Source organism: Mesocricetus auratus, unplaced genomic scaffold (genome assembly GCF_017639785.1).
Source record: "Mesocricetus auratus isolate SY011 unplaced genomic scaffold, BCM_Maur_2.0 Super-Scaffold_4256, whole genome shotgun sequence".
NCBI lineage: Eukaryota > Metazoa > Chordata > Mammalia > Rodentia > Cricetidae > Mesocricetus > Mesocricetus auratus.
Window position 1 is genome coordinate 32318357 of NW_024429182.1, and position 9204 is coordinate 32327560.

The following is a 9204-nucleotide window of genomic DNA, read 5'->3' on the forward strand; positions in this document are numbered from 1 at the left end:
GACACTGTTTCTGGAAACTTAACCTCATGTACACAACCTAACATCTCTGAATTAATTACACAAAGTAATGTGACTACAGTTAAGTTTCTGGTTAAAATAGCTTGGGAATTATCTGTTGTCTGTAGTTAGGAACACTGCCTACCATACATGGATAGTTATCAAAAATAGGAAGATAAGCAACAGGGCAGGTACACTTGGATTCCCTACTATCAATGGGTTCTCCTTTTTCTTGTTGACAGGATGATGTTGACTCATGTTCAGTTAAGACAACCAGAAAATGACTTCTTGGTATTTCCTGCAAGGACTTTTCATTCCTTTCCAGTAAGAAGGGCACACATAAGAAAGTCATTCTTTCTTATAGCTGTCCTCCATCTTTATGTTCTGGATGCTGTCATATTAAGAATCATCTGCTTGGATCTCTGGCAGCTAATTTCTGCCTGAGAAGAGAGCTGTTATCCAATGCACAGGTGACAGCTTTCAAGAGTGTAAGACTCTTGGTCCTGCAAACAGCACTGACTTTGTAGAGCAAACCGGAATGTGACTTCCAAATTATCTTTAAAAGAGAAACAGTTCTCAACTTAAGACACTGAAAATTGGTCATTCTTGCTGTTTGTATCCGAAGGAACAAATGTTTCGAGCCTCCTTATAGCAGCTGAGAGAAGCTGAGTCGAGGTCTTGAAGTTTCCAGACCTCTACTATATAAGCCTATCAGCAGCTGCAAATTAACCCCAGATTTTTGAATTTGAATTGCAATTTTTGTTTGGAGAGATTGTGCTATGTCAGAGCCTGTGATGTGTATGGCAGTCAGAGGATAACACGTGAGGGTCAGTCTCTCCTTCTCCCAGGTGAGGTCTGAGAATCAAACTTCAGACCCAATATGTGGGTATTCTTAATCCAAGGAATACTTCCAAATGGATGACTACATGCTAGATAGGAAAAACTGGCCTCACTCTTCTTTGGAAGGTAATGAAATTGTCCCAAGCTGGAATTAATTAATCTTACATAATTAGACTTACACTGCTCCTTGGTATAAGAAAATCTGGCACTCAGGGTCTCCCCACAAACATAACTCTCCGGTCTTGAAATTATAACCTATCATATAATTTCTTGTCTGTTCCAGAGTTTGCTAGTCCCATGACTCTGTAAGGAAGACAACTGACACTCCTCTGAATCTTCTGGATTCATAGCTTATTTTAGACTCAATACAAGTTGGAGAGGTAGATAATATTTATAAACAAAGGGCATAATGTTGGGAAAAACTAAATAACACTCTCCAAGTCACATACCTGGTGAATTCAGAGTTGTAATCCAAATCTACCTCAGTAGGTCTTCTTGGAACCACTTGACTAATGTAATGCATTTGATTCTTTGGGGTAAACCCCTGCCCAAAAATTCAAATGCAGTGGGTCTAGAGGGAAGTTTGGGCACTAAGATCTTAAAAGCAGCTTCACTGAGTTCTAAATTATTTAGTATAAAATAAACCCTTTATAATTGTAAAAGCACTTAGCTAAGATATATAAACTAAAGAATTGTACAGGCATTCTCAAATCTGTTATTATTATTTATTCTGAAATGTTCCTCTAACTAACACTCACGTGTTAACTCTTTGGTCCCCATCTTAGTTAGTGTTTTCTACTGCTGTGAAGAGACACCGTGACCTTGGCAACTCTTATAAAGGAAAACATTTCATTGGGGCTGGTGTACAGTTTCAGAAGCTTAGTCCATATCATCATGGCAAGAAGCATGGAAGCATGCAGGCAGACATGGTGATATAGCAGGAGTTGAGAGTTCTACACCTTGATCTGCAGGCAGCAAAAGAAGAGACTATGTGCCATACTGGGTGTAGCTTGAGCATATATGAGACCTCCAAACCAGCCCCCACAGTGACACACTTCCTCCAAGGCCACACCTACCCCAACAAGGCCACATCTCCTAATAGTGCCACTCTCCATGGGGCAAGCATTCAAATACATGAGTCTATGGGACCATACCTATCCAACCACCACAGTCTCCATCTGGTGGGGCAATTTTTAGATGGTGGAAACTTGAGGAGGTGGCGCCAAGATGTAGGAAGTAAAATGCAAGGGACGGGTGTATCTATAGCACTTATGGTTTTTCCAGGTTCTCTTCTCTCAGCACTTCCTGTCTGTCCTAAGGGGAGGAAGTTCTTCTGTCTTGTGTGCTCACTATTACACAAGAACATGAGGACAAGCAATGTGGACCACACCATCCACAGCTGAGAAGCAGAATGAATCCTTCCTCCCAGAGGTTGTTTGCTTGGGTGTTTTGATCACAGCTGTACAAGGATAAGTGGCATATTTGTTTTGGGACATTTCTCTCACTACAGAAAATTCCTTCTTGGCAAGTTTCAGTTAATCCTCTGCTCCCAACTCTGGTCCCAGTGTGCCAATGGTCTATTTTCTATCTCTATCAATTTTCCATAGTAGATACTTATACAGATATAATCATATCACATACAGTATGGTTTCTTTCCCTTTTCACACTGTCCTTGATATGTGTTAATGCTACATTTATTGCTAAACAACATTCCACTGCGTAGGCAAACTGTATTTTGTTGATGAATATTTGGGTTCCTTTTAGTTTGGGGATATTATGGACAATCCTGCAGAGAGATCAGTGCATGTAGCCTTGTGTGGAAATGTTTACATTTCTCCAGAGTATAATGCTAAGAGAAAACCTCAGATTCACACAATATTTTATAACTTTTTAAAGAAATTCCAAATGTTCTCCAATGTGTATACCAATATTTTTTCATTTTAACATTCTACTTTATCCAATCCTTGTCAACACTTATATTTGTCAGTTTTAAGGACTTTAGCCACTATGGTCACTATGGAGTGATATAACATTGTGGTATTGATTTATATATCCCTAGTGACTGATACTGAACATATTTTCAAATGCATAGTATCCAATTTTTACCTTCTTTCATGCAATGTCTTTTCATATCTCCTTCATCCTTTCCATTGTATTTTGTGGTTACTTGTATTATAAAGGCTATTTACATAGTTTTAAACAAGAGAGATTGTGGGCATTGATTCCTATAGCCATCATTATTTTCCAAGTCTGTTACATGACTTGTGAATGTTGTCTTTCACACTGTGGCTGACCTCTTTATTTTCTTGTGGGTGTTTTGCAGACATACATATTTTTAATTTTGGTGGAATAAAAAATTGTGATTTTTTCAGTTTATGTGTTATGTTTTGGCCAACTCAAGGTCAAGAAGGCTTTCTCCTAAGCATTTTCTGCAAGTGCTGTAGTTTTAACTATTGAAACTGCCCTTTCTCCATTAAATTGTCTAACATACTGACTGTCTGAATCTGCATTTCCTATCTTGGTGTGTGCAAGTGCACAGAAGTGTGCATGCATGTTTGTGTGTGTGCGTGTAGAGGTCAGTCATTCCCCAGGTACCTTCATCAGTTTTGTTTGAGACATGGTCTCTCATAGGCCTGCAACTTTGCCAAGTAAGCTAGACTGGATGACTAGTATTGCTGAAGATGCAAACATACACATCATGTCTGGGTGTGCATTTCTTCTGAGAATCTGAATTTAGGTCTTCACACTTGTGAGGCAAGCACTCTATTGACATTACCCAGGAACTCAGGGTTAAGGCCCCCAGGTACAGCCAAAGTCAAAGTTGAAGTCTCTGGAACTTACCAGCATCACTAGGTCTCGTTCACCTTTCTGTATTAGACAAAGATCTTGAGGTGTTCTAGAATCACATATGCTTTTTCAGCCTTACAAGGTGTGTTGTGCCAATGTTGTCAGTATCTATTTGACAGAAAACTGCAAAGGAAACTGACTATACAAAAATAATCTACTTATTATTGTTGTTGTTGTTATCCTCCATACAAGTATAAAATATATCTTGACTGACTCTACCAACTCCTTGTAGAAATCCTGACCCCATCCCATCTTCCTCTCAACTTCATCTCTTCCTTTCTCCTTTCTATCAATTACTTTTTAACCTACAGAGTCAGTCCAGTTAGTGCATGTTGTCCCTATGTCCATATCCCTCCCAAAAAGTGACTCTCCCTCCCCTCACAGTCACCAGTTGCCAATAATTCCTCAACTAGGGATGACACCTCTGGAGCCCCTCCCCACTTAATGCTGAGAGACTCCTTACTGTTCAAGTGCAACTGTGATGGCTTAGCCATAGATGAGAAATCAGTATAACCCTCCCCCTAGGCTCAGGGAAATCACAGAAATGGCTGAAGAGAATAGAAGAGCTGGAATGTAGGGATGGCACTGATAAGCTTTCCACTGAATATGACACAGCTGTTGCACACAGGTACTACCACATCTGTGGTTACCAGCACATGACCTACACTGTATCAACACAATTACAAGAGCAATCCTAAACCAAAAAATAACCACACCCTAAAGTACTTCTGTTCTTTCAGGAGCCACATCTACTGTGAGCTGTTCACGGTGTCGAGGACAAGATGTGACTGAATAATGCAAAGCACTGGGAGGAGCAGGCATTGGGGCCTGCTGGGTTTGAGTGCTGTGCACAGTGCTTTGTGAATATTGTCTCCTGTGACCACCAGTTTTCAAGAGCCCTAAATTGTGTTTCACAAAGATAAGATAACTTTGCCAATGCTACAAAGTCCAGAGTCTGGATTCATACCTGAAGAGGTTGTCTATAAAACAAAACAAATATGAACCAAAATCATAGCCATTAATACTGTGACAATAGCCTGGAGAATATATATTACCTTATATGCCTGCATGTGAGGCTGGCAAAATCCTTGTATAGGTGAGTCCTTGTACATGAGCTGAAATGCATAAAGTCTGAATTTTCTGTCCTGATGGCACTTTGAAATTTGACCCCATTACAGAATGGTAAGTCTACAATTTGGTTTACTGAGCCTTTGAGTTTCTTCCTCTTTATTTTTATCTTTATTTTAATTTTATTTTAAATATTTCTTTATATATTTGAGATAGAGCCTCACTATGTAGTCCTGACTGGCTCAGAATTTGTTGTGTATTTCAGGCTGACCTGAAACTCACAGAGATCCATCTACCTCTGCCTCTTGAGTATTGAGATCAAAGGTGTACATCACCATGCCTGGCAAACTTCTTCCTCATTTTTTATGATAGTCAACATCTCATCTTTCTGTAGGAATGTTATATTGGGGCTTTTTGCACGGTAAGTAAAAGACCCAGAGATAGACATTGGGGTCTAAACTTCAAACTGAAGATCAGAAAAGCAAAGCAGCCGGCCCCTAGTTCTTACCTCTACCTCAGTTCAGATCAAAGGGGTGATCCTCAAACTGCTCCCAACTTCACTCACTATTCTTCAGATTCACTCAGACTGCTATGCTCTCCTCAGCATAGACTCCTGAGAGTCTATGTCTTCTTGTCTTCAGTGTGGCTGGAGAATGAATTACCAGTTCTGAGACCCTGTGCCTGTCTTAAAGACCTCTCATAGTTCTTGGGATTAAAGGCATGTGATCACAAGTGCTGAGATCATCTTTGTATGAGCTATTTCTCTTTGGGACTGGATCAATTTTGTGTAGCTCAATGTGGTCTTGAACTAACAGAGATCCATCTACCTCTTAATCCTGAGTCCTGTGATCAAAGGTGTGTACCTGGCTTCTATGGCTTGTGGCTGACTTGTTTTCTGAAACCTCAGGCAAGCTTTAAAACATAAATAGTATAACCCCACAAGGCTTAGAGGAGGAAGTGCTCTCTCCTATCAGCCATCACGAAGACATGGTACTTTGTCTGCATTCCTCTAATAGTATCTTGTCTGAGAAGGTGATGTCCATGTGATACCTGACACTGCCATCCAGACTGCATTGTCACATGTGGGGGACCACTCTTTTGTTCAGCTTGAACATTCTTTTTTTTTTTTTTTGGTTTTTCGAGACAGGGTTTCTCTGTATTGTTTTGGAGGCTGTTCTGTAGACCAAGTTGGCCTCAAACTCACAGAGATCCGCCTGCCTCTGCCTCCCAAGTACTGGGATTAAAGGTGTGCACCAGCAACACCCGGCAGTCCATCTGCTGCTCTCTATCCATTTTTGGTCTAGTCCATGTTCAGACCATTATCTCTATTCTCCAACTAGGTAACTTTTGCTAAACCTCTGAACTCCAAGCTCAATAGTGAATTAAGTTGGAAAGATTCTCTGGACCTCTGTTTTGTCTACCTGGAAATTTTCTATGCTCCCTTCAAGTCCTCTGCCAGACTGTTCTTTATTAAGAAGCCCTTGCTGGCAGCAAAAGAACATTCTCTCTCTCTCTCTCTCTCTCTCTCTCTCTCTCTCTCTCTCTCTCTCTCTCTCTCTCTCTCTCTCTCTCTCTCTCTCAAAGTCTTCTAAGAGTTAGTTGAGCATTCCCAAAACCCAAAAATCCAAATTCTGAAATGCTGAAATGCTTCACACTCAGAACTGTTTTGGCCACTGATATGATGGCACGAGTGGGAAATACCATGTGACTTCATGTGACAGACTGTAATCAATCAAAATTCAGATGCACTCACTAAAAGTACTATGTAAAATTATCTTCAGGGTACATGTATAAGTTGTATATGAAAAATCAGCAAATTTCATGCTTAGACTTGGGCTTCATCCCCAAGACAACTCATTATATAAATGCAAATATGTAAAAAGCCCAAATCTAAACGTTTCTGTATCCAAGTATTGTGGATAAGGGATAGTCTGCCTAAGTAGCACTCATCCCCTGGTACCCAATTTATTTCCACATCTGTCTATCCAGCAGTGACTTGAACTCTGCAAGGTTGGCATGTTGTACCTTTCAACTCTAAGCAACCTCACACAGGTGGGGCAGAGTAGATGCAAAATGAATGTTGACATTAATAACTAATAATTACAGTTGCTGAATGATTGGAGCTATGTTTATACTTTGCTGGACTACCACAGCCACTGCTCTTAGAGTCTTCATACCTTTTTCCTTCTCTTCTTCCTGAGACTACAGCTTATCCTAACCCCCTGATTATGTAATCCATGTAGGGTTATCAGTCTTAGTTCTCTGCTCCTTCCCACAGTAATGGCCATGACATAGCCTGGGCTGAACAACTACATTATCTTACACCCTTGTCCAATGAGTAGGTAAGAGGGAAGAGAAGTGTGTGACCCAAGATGGATCCATCGCGACCCTTCTTGGATTGCTTTTCTTTCATTCATGAGTCATTTGTCAAGGCTTTTTTATGTTAATTGATACTTCATAGCTAGGTAAATTACCTTTATATAGAACTAAAACTCTGCAGGCAATTGTCTAAATTATTATTCTGTATGATGTCAACATTTTAAAAGCACCACAATATATTAATTTGTACACCCATGTAAAATGGTGCAGAAATAAAGGAAGCATTAAATTGGGGCCTTGCTAACTTTGTCTGGAATGCTCAATTTATTCTGCTTGATCCCTCTGTGGCGTTGTTCCCTGATAGTTGTTCCCTGGCGATTGTTCCCTCCCTGGAACTCCATTCTGCTCTGGTTTCTGTGGCAATTGTACTTGGCTGAGTCTTCTACTTACCTCTGTCTCCATTGTGGATTTCTCTTTCCCTGGGATTTGTCCCTGGGTCAAAAGGGATATAATCTTATACCTTTTAGGTCACAAAAAACTTAGATGCCTGGAGTCAGTCCCTGTGGTGGCCATCTTCCTTCATCTGTGGAACTCTGTTCTCAGCAGGAAAGACTGAAGCCAGGTAGACACAGAGTGGAGTGATGGAGGAATGGACAGAGAGAATGCATATTTGGGAGACTTCACAGTCTAGAATCCCAAAGATATAGGGGTTTCTGTTTCTTTCACCTTCATTATCTTTCTCTGTACCCATAACATTTAGATAAATTCTGCTAATTGGAACCTAAATTTTACCCCCAGGCCCTCCTCCTGCCACTCTCAGTGAACACAAGCAGTGATGATTCAGTGTGGTGACTTGTGAAAGTCCAGGCGTTCATCTTGAAGGCGAGTTTCCATGGCCAGTGATGGTCTATCCAGGACGCAGTTCAGCAAACCTGTAGTTTGCAATCATCCCACCTTCCTGGAAAGATGCTCAAAGCCCAAGTCTGTGCCTTACCTCCAGCACAGCCTTCCAAGGAACCCAAATCCTTAGGAAGAATTCTTATGTTTGTACACCGACTCGGAAGGAAATAAATGCTTTGCTTTTCTAATTTTAGAAAATTTTCTAATTTTAGAACAAAAATCAACTAATTTTCTTTTTCAGGCCCTTTCTGCAAATGTCACTGTTTGGACTGAGGACACTGGGCCTGGAGGCAGCTGCTATATGCTGCCATCATCAGCTTTGTTCTGCTTAATGACTTTTGTTCATGCTCTTATTTACATGAAGGACTAATTGAAAACTTCAGGACTAAAATAGTATTTACAAAAGCATTATGTCTTTCCAGAGTCTCAGAGAAAATCTTACTATGTCTTTCACAGTCTCTGAGAAAATCTTCCTTTTTAAGTTCTTGAGGACCCAGGGAAATGGCAATCACTATTTTCCCCACTATGACACCCTTTCTATCAAATTCTCCCTGAAAACCAGCAGTGACATTTTACATCTAACAGTGGCAAAACAGATAAATGTTTGTGAGAGGTCCCTAGGTAAATTATCCAGACAGCATTTCCATAGCTGACTGGAACTGGATTTGGGTAACTTGAAACTTGGAAATCCCAAGGGGAGCTTATCCTGGCAGTACTGACATTTCTGGCTAATCAGTTGGGCATTGGTCCTTTCCTGGCCTGTCTCTATTCTTGATTGTGGGGATGGCTCTCACAGTATGTGTATCTAGAGCAGCTGTAACAGCAACCTTCCTAAAGGACTGTGGTTCTTGTTCATCTGATGACCAGGATCTAAGACACTGTTTGAGAAGAAAGCACACAGACAGGAAGCCAAGGTCACGGTCAGAGTCTTCTGAGGACCCAGATTTCAGGTCTCAGTCAGTTGGCTCCACTGTTTGTGGGTCTCTGGTGAGGCAGACATCACAACAGGGCGATGTGGTGGATCAAAACTCACGGGAGGCAAAAGGAAACAGGGAAGAATGGTCACGGACAAGACATACCCTTCCAGGTCATGCCCACAGTGAGCTACTTCCTCCAACTTGCCCCCATCTCCTGGTTTCCGCTGCCTCCCAATAATGCCATACAATCATGACTATCGGTTGATGAATCCATTGATAAAGACTTCATGCATGATCAAATTATTTCCCCAAAGGG